General features: G+C 38.8%; 1 protein-coding gene across 1 annotated transcript in view; it reads right to left on the bottom strand.

Annotated features, from left to right (window-relative positions):
* Positions 1–14,892, bottom strand: part of TAFA5 (TAFA chemokine like family member 5) — a gene marked incomplete at its 3' end in the record, with an annotated part of 414,395 nt that overhangs the window by 231,289 nt on the left and 168,214 nt on the right. The gene's annotated exons all lie outside the window — the stretch shown is intronic.

The raw sequence follows: 14,892 nt of genomic DNA, 5'->3' as shown, positions 1-14,892 counted from the left end.
CCGCAGTGTGACAGCCAAGGCAAAGGGGAGCCCAGTTCAGGCTTCAAAGCTTTTAGGCTCAGGTAAATGGTTTTGTGACTAGCGGAAGCCAAGCTCCCTGCTGCTGCGGCTCTACTTTCACCAGCACTCATAGCAGCTCATTTAAATAGCCTGAGCGTAAGATTTGAGAGGCCCAAGTATCTCGTCTGTATCAAGAACACCATCTTTCCAGTTGTCTCTTTCTGCATCTCTCAAATCAATTTGTTATCTTGCATTAATGACTACTTTCACTCATGTCCTCAAATGACAGAAAATTCAAGGAGTTTCTGTTTCATGAGCTGGAGAACCTCTGGCCTTATTTCTGCAAATATAGGTTTTGAAACGCAGCGCTTATCTAATAAATCATGTAGAAATTGCTCCTCTGCTAATTAACACAAGTCGGATGGCTAGGAAAATACTAATAGACTGCATGCAAAGCTTTTGCATTACAACAATTATGCTAATGTTCTATGATGCATTTTTCTTATTTTCTTTTTAATTGTAGAGACACAGAACATAATCCTGTGAACATCCGAAATTGATGGCACTTATTATCAAACTGAACACTAGGCAATCTCCTTTCTGACTTCTAACATTTTCTACTGCCAGTATTTTCTTGTTTTGTTTTGTTTTTTTTTTTAAACAGCTGTCTCTAGAGACTCACGGGCACGAGCACCTCTAGAAAAGATCCTCTCTTCCAATACTTGGCTCCGTATTTTAAAAGATGCAGCCAGCATCCTCTCCCTGCAGACATTCACTCAGGCAAACGGGAAGACTCCTATGAGTCACGGTACGGCGCAGGCTAAGCCAGCCAGCCTTCCTTCACTTATTTCATAAGTTTTGCCATTAGAAATGTGGTTGCCATCTGCACAGCAAGCGGATTAGATCCAGATTTGCATCGTGTATACCTAACGAAGGGCAGAAGCACAAACTCACCACAACTGTCTGTTTATGAAATCCTTACAAATTTTTAATGTTTATGCGCAATGCTATATATAAACACGATGCCTAAAAATTCATTCTCAGAAATGGAAACTTACAGAAGAGCGATGATCACATAACTGCAAATTAATTTAACACCGAAGCTGTTAATTGTTAAGCAATTTTCATTCTCCGTGTCAGCATTTCAGGGCTGGCTGTTTCCCTGTTCCTCATAGAATCATAGAATCAGTGAGGGTGGAAGGGACCTTTAAGATCATCAAGTCCAACCATTAACCTACCCTGATAAAAACACCACCACTCCTAAACCATGTCCCTAAGCACCTCATCTACCCTTTTCTTAAACACCTCCATGGATGGTGAATTCTCCATTCATTTTGGGGTTTTGGGGGTTTTTTTTGTTTTTTTTTTTTTTCAAATCTGTAATTCTTAGGGTTTATTTCCATTGCAGAGGTAAATCTGGCTGCTGCTTACCTGTAGTGCCAATGTCATCTATAGTCATCCAACAGTACCTGGGCCAATGATAGTCGAATACCCAGTCCCAGCAGCCTCTTCTGGGCTACAGGCAATTTTTTTCCCCGTAATTCCCTGCCCATGCCCAGAGAGGCTGCCTAATTCCACCAAGATGTTCGTGGGTAAGAACTAGTGGTTACAAGTCCCAAAATGCTACAGCCTAAAGTGACCGCAGCACTGGTGTGGATGTCATACTTAAGCTTGTCTTTAAAACGTGCTTAGCCTCGATACTTCAATTGTATGTGGCAGTGCACACAGGTAACTGCCTCACTTGCCCTTAAACCAGTTTTTTACATTTTTCACATTAAAACCCTTGGAAATGTTGCCGTGCTAGTACAGGACTGCACCCAGCCTGCTCGGCCAGCGGGTGCGTCGGCCACAGCAGACTCAGCGGGACAGACCGCGTGGCGACATGCCCGCCCTTCCAGATCACAAGACGCCCCGATGCAAACCTGCCTCCAGTTTGACATTTTAAGCTAAAACGCTGGGGAAATTGCTGGCATCGTTGAAATACAGCGGCGGCGTGATTGGTGTATGTTCTGCGCTGCCAGCTCTGCTGCAACGAACAGTAACTTCCAAAAGAAGCCCGTTAATACCTGAGAGCTATAACATTTTACAAGGCTGCAGCCGCATTTACTTTAGCTTGTCTATCAAAGCACGTATTACCATGAAGGCTTAAGCGCACACCTTTCTCTCCTTCAGGTGGCCATGACACAGACAAATAGCCTTTTTAAAACCAGTCAGCGAGTGAATCTAGAAGCCTTTTTTTGGCAAATCGAACAAAGCATTATAGAAAATTCGTTTAAAATAACAAAAAAGCTACATGCTTCCCTAAGCTTATTAATCTTATATTTCAATACAGCCTATGTTATATAGGCTTCACTTTGAGTTATGGCAATATAAATGATTCAGGCTGAATTTCTGTAGAAAATCTGTCGCTGGAGATTGTTTGCTGACTCCAAGGGACACCCCTTTTTCAGAAAGACCAATCCTGCCCCGGTAAAGCAGAGTTCACTTTTTATATGTGCTGATGGCTACTATTATTGGGCTTAGACGTGAAGCTTTTCTTTTGTCTCAAAGCGGTTTTCCATCAGGCAGTCCAACAAGGCCCGAGTGGGTCATTCCCAGAACATCCTTTCCGTTTACTCTGACCAGAAGGGCAAATAATCACAACTTCTGTGTTCCTCGGACTGAAGGTTTCTAATCCATGAATAAAAGTCCTTCTGCAACTGATTATAGATACAGCTTGAAATCATTACCTAGAAATTTTATTTTTTTTAATATATATTTAGCCTGGGATTGCTTTTATTTTTGCTGTATTGAAATATGTGTAAAAACTAATGTTTACTGTTCTCAAAAAACATTATGTTCTTTCAGAAGATGAGAAGGCTTAAACCACTCCGGTTACTAAACTCCTGGGATAATCGCTACACATTAGTACTTTCAGCAACAACTAAACTTGATTTAAAGACTTCATACCTATGAATTTAAGGTCGAATTTTCAAAAATGGACAGAATCACCTCAGTGCACAGGTCTCACTGAAGCTAAAGAGCTAATCAGGAACCCAGACCTCCTCATGTGTGCCTAACTTTAAAACCAACCCTCCGCCTTTGCAGACTCATCATCGAAATTGCCATCAACATACACTGAGGCAAACAAATCTTCACCAGAATGAAAAATGTGTAAGGTGCCTCTTCAAGCCCTGGGATAAACACCTGACATAACAGAGCCATCAAGCGCATGGATCCTACACAGGCACACACATGCAGAGCACCAAGTACTGTTATCAAACTGCGCAGGTCAAAGTGAACAGACCTTCCAATACCAGAATGAACTTATATGTGAAAACAGTAAAAGACGGGACACGCGGTTAACGGAAGAACAGTTTCCACAAAACGTTTATTACATTTCTGATTACTCAACCTCTTGCTCGCAGAGATTTACCAAATACCTCCAAAAGATAAGCTTGGGAACTAAAACTTACAGCTTTGCCAGATGCTAAAAATCATGGCCCTAACAGCAACACGTTATTATTTCTCTCACATCCTCTCCCCAGATAACTCCTCCATGTTCCACGGGTAATAATTATCTGTCTCTTCATCCCACGGAGCTAACAACTTGAATACCTCCAGCCTTGCTAGCAGCTTCTACTGTCCCACAGGTTAAAAAAACCCAACCATTGTTTCTCAAACTGTATATTAAATGAAGATAATTAAATTAAACAGAGCAACTATTTTCAACACGTAGTGTTTTATTTCAGTTTTGAAGAAATGGCTTTATACCCAGGAACTGGTTTAATTTTCCACCATCACTTGCTTATAAAACTCATACGCACGCACACACATATCTACCCAACCATATATAAAGAAGACCTACAAATATATATTTGCACACTATAATGTGCGTATCTACATGCATATTTATGGATTTTACATATAAAAATATATACGTAAAACCTCTTAATGCATCTTCATAAAACCTTGCCTTATAAAATCATTGAAATATTTTCAAACCTTACATTATCACACCTCACGAACACATATTGGTTTAATTAGGCGAGAAGAGATAAAAATCATAAAAAAAATAGGACTGTGAAAAATAAAGGCCTTGCTCATCCATCCCCCTTACTCTGGGGGAGGACACCATACCCTTAGACTATTCCTGATACAGATTTGCCTCACATATTTTAAACCTCCAGAGATAAAGATGCCCTACAGTTTTTTTCAAGTACTCAGCTGTGTCATATATAGAGTTTTCTTGTCTCAGATCCTCAGTGTTATAAAGTATGATGATTATTTTTGTTCTATTTGTTATGATTTGGGAAACAGAACCAACATTGCTCATAATAATCTTTCACACATCAGAAGGCAATTTTTTTTGCAGTATTATTCACATATATACCTCTCAACCTTTCTATTCAGTACTAACAAACTTTCTTTTGTCCTTAAAATATCTGGTGCTGGTTATTGTTTGTCTCCTCTGGACGCTATGCAATTCATCTATTTCTTTCTTTAAGCCTAATGCCCAAGACCAGGCAAAATACCTCTGTGACATCCCACCCACTGAAGGAAGCTCAGTAGAAATGCCTATGTGTGGCAGATGACATTCCTGCCTGCACGTCCCAGGGCTATTTTCCCTTTTGTATGCAAAAGAATCGCATAATTAATTTATTTCAATTTGTGGTCTTTTCTAACACCAAGATATATTTACACACTACTGCCTACAAATTGATTTTCCATTTGTACATAAACATTTTATTCCTCATTTCTAAGTTCTAATGGTTAGCATGTCTTCACTGAACTTCATCTTACCGATTTCAAAGCATTCCTCCAATTTATCCATTTCATCCTGAATCTGACACTAAGATGTACTTAGTACTCTTCCATTCTCCACGCTATCCACAAAACTATAAAAATGCTTTCTATTCCAAAGAAAGAATCCTTTCATCATTTTCTAGTTGCATCTAATTATACTAGTGGATCAAATGGAATATACCATCCTCTAATTCAATGATTTTTTATTTTTTTTTTTTATCACGGTTGAGTTCATGGAATGTACAGCTTTTAAATATGGTACATATGTTGTGATAAACCTATTCAATCTCTTATCAAAATTGCTTATATAGTACCGGAAATAGATGTGATATTAAATACTGTGAAAAACAAAGATAATTCAGTATACAAATGAGAAAAGCATTTTTAAAGGAGAAGAAAGTAAACTAATTCAGAAAGCACAGATTATAGCAAAGAAAATAAACAGCTATGACTTTCTACAACATGAAAACACACTGCAAAACAAAAATTGACAAATTATTCCCAATAAAGACAAAATGCCACAATAATTTAAAGAAAAACACACAAACAAACCCAAAAACTAAACCACTAAATATTTCCTTCACTACATAGTTCCTTAAACATGAAGGAACACATGCTTTCTATACGAAGTTCTACAGATCTATCACCAAATCCACAATTAGATGTCAAATCAACCTCCAAAGCAGATTTTTAAAGAACTTTGTATTACCTTCAGATTTTCAAATAAATAATTAAAAATACATAGATGTGAACTGGTCAGCACAAAATTTCTGGGAAAAAAATATGTATTGAACTAGATAAGTTTTTCCTATTAAGGAAAAACAAATGTAACAAAAAAAAAAAAAAAACCAACCCTGAAAATTTTGTACAGCCTTGAGTTTCTTTCATAAGTGTACAGCTCCAGGCAGTGGAGAGATAGGAGATAGGGACAGAAGGAGATAATTCATGAGGGACAACTGTCAACCGCATCATCTCTAAGAAAGGGAATGTTGATACAGGAATGTCAGTAGGAAAAAGCGAAAGTGTAACAATTGGACAAAGAAATTTAGCTGAATGAAAGGGTAACGTAAAAAATTTTTGAACTGCACAGGGCAAGGATGGAGAACAACTAAGTAGATCTAATACCAAAAGAATGCATATAAATACCTCAAAAATGCTGTTGTCCCAGCAAGTGCAGTATACTAAAATAAACTTTCCTCCACCCTAAATCCTATTCAACACTTAGAGTAGATGATAGTATCTTTGGTTCAAATCTTCCAAAACACCATTCAAATAGGATTCGTTTATCTTTACTAAATCTCTACAAGGTAACTATCGTTTGTACCACTTTACAAATGGATTGACAGAGACAGTGTGATTTGTTCAGTCTCACACAGCGAATGTGGCAGGATGAAACTATTTCAAATCTCAGCCCTCTTCATCATCTCTAATATCATCCTTCCTCTCCACTTTTTCCAAGTATTTTCTTAAGATTGGCACTAACAACATCACCTACAGCAGAGAAATCTTTTTTCGTGATGTGCCCTCAACTGTGCCATTAGATACACAAACAGAGTAATACAATCCACCTCTTTTGGCATAAAAGACCTGCTGAGAAAACCGGGACATTCATTGATAGGTGCACAACTGAAGCTTGGCAGTTTTGAAAATAGATGCATATATGTTCTGCCAGTTTTACTATGCATAAGCGAAATGGATTCTAAACGCCCCAGCTCATATTCACGGGAAAACATAAGTTAACTCAATCAACAGTAGAATTAATTGCTTAAGAACAGTTCATCGACACTGATTTTTGGCAGTCACCTTCAAACCCTTCATCCAATAGCAGATTTGTTTACTTGAAGAAGAGGAGGGCTCAAAGGTTTCTACATTAAGCATTTCAAAATTACTATGAATGATGCATCCTGTAACCACTGAATGAAACAGTTCTAGAATTAACAGTTCAAGCATTTCTTAAGTTAAGAAGCAAAAAAATTTGCTCCACCGTGGGGAGCCATAAAGCAGTTAATACATCGAAATATATCAGTGCAGAAAAACCTATCAGTATAAAGAAGCAGCAAGTAAACCAACAAGCAGTTTTCTAGGAAACTCAGGTCCTACATTTGATGGATCATTGATTTTTAATACTACTCCATAAATCAGCGCTTGCTAATAAATGAGCAGTAAAGCCCCATCTATTGCCTTTAGAACTGGAAACTGGCGTAATAGCCTGACACATGTTTACACCTACACAAAGACACGGATTTTTCCACTGCCACCACGCGCTGAGCAGGGTGCAGTGATCGGCTGTTGCTGGGAAAGGAGCTGGTACTGCAGTGCAGCGCAGCAAACGAAAGCTGCCGCTTTCATGTTTTGAAGCTGTTGCTTCTGAGGGTAAGGATGGATTGAGGCATGCTACACCTCTCTCTCAAACCCAGTCTGGGATTTTGGCAAGTTTTCCTAGCTCTCTTGATTGGAAAAAGAAAGCAAGCAAAAAAAAAAAAACAAAAAAAACCAACCAAACGTGAACAGAGTCTAATTGGTAAAGTACCATTTCTGTCTGTCTGCAGGGAGCACAACAGAATACTTCCAGAAGAATGTTTCTCCATATTAATTTACCCCTAGAAACTCAGACTGAAGGAAGCACTGCTATTGCTCAGTGCAGAACTAAAGCTAAAGATTTCCCAGTCTTGAAAATTTCTGAGATTTCAATATTACTCCCATTTTGAAACAGAACTTCAAACCAAAGCTATCTCTTTACAAACAAAATATAGGGCCTACATAAGCATTGAAAAACTGGGGAAAACAGCATGTCTTCAAAGAAGATACACACTTTGGCTTGAAAATCAGCTTCAAGTTAGTGCATAAAGGATACATTTTTTACATACCAGTTTCTTCTTTGCACGATGCTACAATCAAATATTTTTTTAAGATAGTATATCCTGTTCTACTCGTCTCTTGAGATACAATAGTAATGCAAGTCGCACCAAGAGTATTAACAGTCAGTAATAATCATTTTTTCCTGAACCTGGAAAAGTACTTCAGAACACTACACTTAAGGAAAATAATATTTCTATTTCAAGAACTCCCAAAAAAGTCACATATTGCCCCTAAGCCCCCAAAGGACCGACCCCAACTCATGACACTTTGCCTTTAGAGAAGATAACATTTTTCTAAGAGAAGTATTAGTCTATCTTCCGACTTTTTAGCTCTGCTCATCTTCTCTACCACTATGTATGTACAATAACTTAAGGTTGAAAAATCAAATTTTAATGCACTCTAATATGCACATACCTCTGGCTGCTCCACAGGAGGCTCCACTGACCCACTGTTCACCCTTCAGTTCAGAGAAATGCCATTCATTTCCTATTACTGTCCTGTCTCTTTGCCACCCTGTGTTAGGGCTATTAAACAGAGCTACCATATGATTAAGTAATAAAAAAAAAAACCAAACAAAACAAAAAAAAAAAAAACGTGGATCTTACATATAGAAGGAAGCTCATGGGGCATCAAGAGGCAGGCAAGCTGTGCTGCTGCACCTGAAGCTGCAGCTTTTACCCAGTGCTTTTTCCGTTTTCACACATCTGGAAACAGCACGAGAACTTCTGCTAGTCAGCTCTACTGCAGATTACACACACGCATCAAATCCTGATTCAGTAACAAGAGCCTGCACCTCACCCACCCCCAAACACGCACCCCCTTCATTGCTTCAGCAGCGCTGAATTGCTCTCCCCCTTCTTCCATCCTACACCTGTATCACTGACCTCGGTTCCGCCCTTTCGCACACCTAAATCCATGTCCTGTCAGCCTCCCACACCCCCCTGTTCTCACTTGCCATGCACCTTTCAAAAGGATTTCAGTATTCCTTGCGGTTCTCATCTTCGATTTCATGTTTCTTATGCTGCAGGTAGCGCTTATAGGCAGCTCTTACACCCAGGCTCCGCAGGACACAAGCTGCTGCCATAAATTAAAACTACTCAGCTAATTCCAGGGCAAAGAGCTCCTATTGGGAGGGAACGGTGAGACAGACCAGGACACAAACTGGAACAAAAAAATGCAAAATGTCTTGGAAATATAAACTTAGCTCTCTGTATCAGTGGGGCAGATGTTTTGCTTGAAGTAGTCCCATCCTCACCAAAATCAGCGTGGCTGACTCTACCCAAAACCACTTTTAAAAATAAATTATAGCCCAGTACCACCGCCGACTGCCATTGCGAGTAAAGGGCCACAAGCTGTGCCCTGAGCTGAGAGCAGCCAGGAGGCGGCAGCCCGGGGCAAGGAAACGCACAGAAATAAACCCAAGCGGGTCCCAGAACGCGGGAGGAGAGGACTGCCACCATGAACATCACACCCCGCCCAGCAAAGACCTCAGGATGGTGATTGTGCCACTGATCCTACCGTGGGCTGGGAGAAACCACCAACTTGAGGACCCAAAAGGAGCCTGGAAGGGTGATCACAGCACCAGAGAAAAGACACTAGCGTGGTGTTTTGTTTGTTTTTTTTTTTTTTCCTAAAACCATTTCTATAACCATCTTAAGGGTGTTATTAATGAAATAATAAGTGTTTGCATTTTTGTAACTGGACTAATAACTATTTCTTGTATTTTGTTTGGGTACAAACATGCTTGTGAAGATATTAATCAGACTAAGTTCTTGAATCTCTATATGTGGTACGTTCTCTTTTGACTGTAAGAGACTGTATTTTGAACAAACTCCATTACAACAGGAAGCTAGAATGGTTTTCGTGTCATTGACTTAAGGAGGTAATGTGAAGTGGTGGTTAATACAAGAAACAAAACATGAAGGCATCTTTTCATTATGTTTCCAGGAGACAGATTTAAAAAAGAGGGAAAGTGGAAAAAGCACAATAGCACATATTTTCCCAAACGATGAGCCACAGTAGTTGTAAGATGGTAATATAGAAAAAAATAAAATAATCTTAAAATGTAAGTAAAAGAGGTTTCAAAAAAGGAAGGCAAATAACTAAAATTTAGAAAATATTAATGTTTATAAATCTGCAGAAATTAATAGAGATTCAATTCTTGGGTGTTTTTGCTTTGATAACTGCTTGTAAGGAGGAACACATTTGGGTAAATTAGTCTGGCTGAAGAAAAAAAGAAAACCACAGGCCATAAAAATTTCTAGGTCAGGCTACAAAAAACCATGAAGATAACTAAATTAGTGTTGTCTTTACTATATCCAGGTCTAAGTTCAAGTTCCTTACAGGTAAGGTGTCTTACAGATGTCTTATTTCTAGACTTGTAACAATGTAGCAATTTATTCCTTGGTGTAACGCTCCTAGTAGGAAGTGTCCTGATGCCTTCATGAGACATAATGATCCTCCAGATGAAACCTTTCTTTCAGGATAGTAAGACTGCTTTTTGGCTTTCCCCTCTGCAAGTTCATTAGAAGACTATAATAAAATAAGAAAGGTTCTAGCTCCTTTTAAGGTTTGACACTCATCAACTTAAGTTTGGATTTCACGCAACACTGAAGGTCTGATACCACAAATATCAATTGCTTGATACTCCGTTGCCTCGCTTTTTTTGTAGGCTCTGCCGTACAGGCATGCCAGGGATGAAACGACTTTAAATCATGGTAGTATTGTAAACCTTCTCACATAGCTATAAATGACTATGAGAGCTGGCAGGCAACTGATAATTGGGCCCACAGCGACTACCAAATCCAAATGAGGACACTTACTTGGTTTAAGCCAGCAGGCAGGTTAGCTCTAGACTTTATCAGCATCTCTGCCTCTCCTGGATACGATAAAGCACATGAACCAGCTTACAAGGGACAGGCAAAGAGCTACCCAGTCTCTTGACTCGGGGTTGCAGAACTTTGGAATACTGCAAGGATACGAGACACCCGATGGATTTAAATTTGTCCATCAGTGACATAAAGGTGGTAGCAAGTACAAGCGTATAAACCCTAACTAGGAAAATTATGGGAAACTAAGACAGTACCTGTGCTTTTGTATTGCCCTACCACAGACTGTTCCACCGAAAACGAGGTGCCCCCCCTCCCAAACAAACTTCAGGGAAGGAAGAAGCGATTTCGCCTTCTACGGTGCAAATGATTTGCATGTCTACTTAACTCTATCTTTCTTTTTTCTTTTTTCTTTTCTTTTTTTTTTCTTACTTAAGGCTCTGAATATATTCTTTTGTTCGGAAAGCTGTCACCAGCTTTCATTCAGAATACGCAGAAAATGACTTACAGAGCCAGATGGGATAACGTGTTCCTTCAGGTAAATCTTAAAAATAAAGGGGCTTCATAAGACCATTTTACAGACACACACAAACCGTCAACGTTCAGAGTTTTTCACACATGGGATTCTGGCTTGAACCCTTCTTTGATATTAAAATGAAAGTTAACCAACAGAAATTACTTCCCCATAGTGAGCGGGGTTTTCCTGGCAGCCACAGGCTATTGTTGAAGGCAGCAGTTACTGCCAGGGACAGCAGCTGTACTGTGCCAGTACTGTGCTCAATTTTATCATTTTTACTTCATTGTGTTGCTTGTTTTCACACTTCTAAAGGTGTCTTTCTATGCCAGCTACTTTCATAATAAAAGCCTGACTGTGATCAAAATGTTGAGGCAATTTCTTCATGAATTGCTCACAGTGGGCATAGCTTGACATTTGATGCATTTTAGAGGTTGCACCAGAACCAAGAGAACACATTTTGGGACTTAGCTTCCTATTTCATTCCCTCTACGTGACAGGAGAAGACAAGTGAGGGAAATGTGGTGGTGGTGGGGGGAAAGCTGCACAAAGAAAGACCTCTTTTCCAACAAATGCTGAATTTAGACTGAAAGACAAACATCCTCATCCCAAAGAAAGGCACAAATAGCACATTTCAAAAGTTTAAAGTACAGAAGCTCAAAATCTTCTCTTTGCCCTTCTTACTTAACATATTTGATCTTACGGGTTTTAGACAGTGAGAGAAAGCAAGAATAATTTTTTAAATTGCTGCTATTAACCCCAGAGTACTCAACACGTTTTCTGCCACAGAAGGAGGTATATCCTCATGTGAATTAAAAACGTTAACAAAAGATAGCAGGCTGAGGTTCACAATGATATACAGAAGAGAAAACGCTACCCAGCAGGTCATTAAATGAATAGCATAGTCCAGAAATACCTGGGGCATACTTTTCTAAAAAAGTAAATACATATTTTCAGTCTGCAATCGTAAGCAATATAAAGGACAGACACTGGAATGCGTGCCAAGTACTACGCAAAACCCTACAAATTCTGCAACTTATCACATTAAAAACAACATATGCTTTATACAGTAACAAGAAACTGACTTTACCTTACATTCGTAACATTTTTATTACACTTTTGTCCAATAATCCATCTGTGATCCTCCTAATGCTCTAGACTACTATTCTATCACATAATGCTTTACAAATTGGTCTGTTAAAATTAATTTATAACTCAGGAAGAGTTCTCAAACTCTCATTTAGGAAAATAAGTTCTATGAAACAAAAATGAAGGGGGAGAAGCTGTTAAGTTTTCTGGCTAGAATTTACTGAATAAAAAAAAAAAAACCAAAAACAGAAAAAAGGCTGTAACAGAAGTAAATAAAACATTTATTTCAATTAATTATGTTTCATATATATGTATTATATGTGTATGCATATGTATATATAAAATATATCTGCACACAATTAAGCTGGTAAGAGATTAGGTAAAAAACTGAGCTCAATTATACTGTAAAAACAGAATCCACATAATAACTTCTGATTAAAAGACTAACTGTAAATTTACCCCTGCACTTTCTTCCTTATGTTACCCAGTTGTGTTTCCATGGTTACGCAATTTTAGAAATCACTGAGTCTTACTGGAATATGAATAATAAACATATTTCTTTATCAATACATTTTATGCAAAGTTCAACCAAGCTAGATTTCTGAGCAGTACAAAGTAATTTTCCCTTCTTTTATTTTTTAATTATTATTTAAATACTACATTAGGCATACATATAAACAAAACAAACAAGTGGAATAGAACGCCAAAGAAATATTATAATTAAAATTGAGTTTGAACTTTAATTCTAATTCCAAATTTGAGTAATAACTTTCTAGATTTCACTTTAATGCATGTCTATATTTATTAAAATAAAGATCTTTTTGTTGGTTTCTAACACTGACATTAGGGAAAGAAGTGGGAGAGAGAAGCGTTTTACATTTGATAGAATCATGGCTTTGCAGTTTACAGAAAATAATCCAAGCAACTAGTCTTGATTGAAACTTCATTCTAGAGGCAAGTTATTATTTTCATTCCATTGCTAAACAGATCACAATAGAAATAGATTTGTTCAACTTCTTAGCTGAAATCTCTACGTTGTAGGAAGCACACAGATACCAAACTACCTGTAAATTTGGGTTGTCATGATACAGGTAAATGGAGAGAATCCTTTTTTTCTGAGCCATCATTTTCAAAGCACTACTCATTTAAAAATTCCTTCCATACTGAAGGTTAGTAAGGATAAAGAAAGAGGGAGAGATTACAGAATCACTGCTTTAAGTAGCTAAAAGACCAGGGTTAATTGCTTCTTCCTTTTCTTTCTCAATGGTATCACCTATACAGATGCATTTATTTATACGTTATTTTGCAGGCATAAAAAATACCTTTTAAGCGTAGTCTATCAATATAAGCCATCTACATTTTCCTTTTAAAGAGACAGGCTTATTTTCAACTCCAGTGATTGCAATGGATGCATTATTGCCTCACCATGGTTACCAAAATAGATAAATAAGAAGAAAACCATTGATAACTGACTAGAGAAAAATAAATGAAGAAATGTGGCTTTTTCAGCATTATGCCAAGCAACTGAAATACTGGAAAAAATAGGCCAAATGGCATACCACTATTAAAAAATAATATACATATAGTTTACTGAGTTTTCTAATTTACGCTTTCTCTCAAAGGTACCCTATTACCATATCTTTCCTATCTACCACGGTAATATTTAAGTACGAAAATAACATAACTTCAGTTCAGCTACAGGTATAAAAAAGTGGTGGTTAAATCATAGAATCATGGGATCATCGAATGGTTTAGGTTGGAAGAGACCTCTGAAGATCATTTAGTCCAACCCCACTGCCATGGGCAGGAACATTTTCCACTAAATCAGGTTGCTCAAAGTCCCATCCAACCTGGTCTTGAAGACTTCCAGGGATGGGGCATCCACAACTTCTCTGGGCAAGCTGTTCCAGCGTCTCACCACCCTCATCACAAAGAATTTCTTCCTCATGTCAAATCTAAACCTACCCTCTTTCAGTTTAAAACTACTGGCCCTTGACCTGTCACTACAGGCCCTGGTAAAAAGTCTCTCTCCACCTTTCTTATAAGCCCCTCTTAAATACCGAAAGGCCACAATAAGGTCTTCCTAGAACCTTCTTTTCTCCAGGCTGAACAACCCCAACTCCCTCAGCCTGTCTTCACAGGAGATGTGCACCATCCCTCTGACCATCTTTATGGCCCTCCAACAGGTTCATGTCTTTCCTTTGCTGAGGACTCCAGAGCTGGATGCAGCACTCCATGTGGGGTCTCACCAGAGCAGAGGTGTAGAATCACCCACCTTGATCAGCTGGCCACACTCCTTTTGATGCAGCCCAGGATACGAATAGCTTTCTGGGCTGCAAGTGCACATTGCTGACTCATTTCCAATTTTGCATCCGTCAGTACCCGCAAGTCCTTCTCCATGGGGTTGCTCTCCCATCCATTCCCCCAGTTCATTCACCCCTCAGTCTGTACGGATACTGGGGATTGCCCCAACCTAGGTGCAGGACCTTGCACTTGGCCTTGTTGAACATCATGAGATTAGCATGGGCCCACTCCTCAAGGCTGTCAAGGTCCCTCTGGACAGCATCCTTTCCCTCAAGTCAATCAACTGCATCGCTCAGCTTGATGTCATCTGCAAACTTGCTGCAGGTACACTCCATCCCATTGGCTATGTCATTGATAAAGATATTAAATAGTATTGGTCCCAGTACAGACTCTCCAGGGACACCACTCGTTACTGGTTTCCCGTTGGACACTGAGCAATTCACTATAACTCTTTGGAGATGGTCATTCAGCCAGTTCCTTATCCATCTAACAGGCTAACCATCAAACCCAAAT

This window comes from Vanellus vanellus (genome assembly GCF_965231255.1).
Source record: "Vanellus vanellus genome assembly, chromosome: 1".
In the NCBI taxonomy this organism is placed as follows: domain Eukaryota; kingdom Metazoa; phylum Chordata; class Aves; order Charadriiformes; family Charadriidae; genus Vanellus; species Vanellus vanellus.
This window is presented reverse-complemented; position numbering and strand designations above follow the sequence as displayed.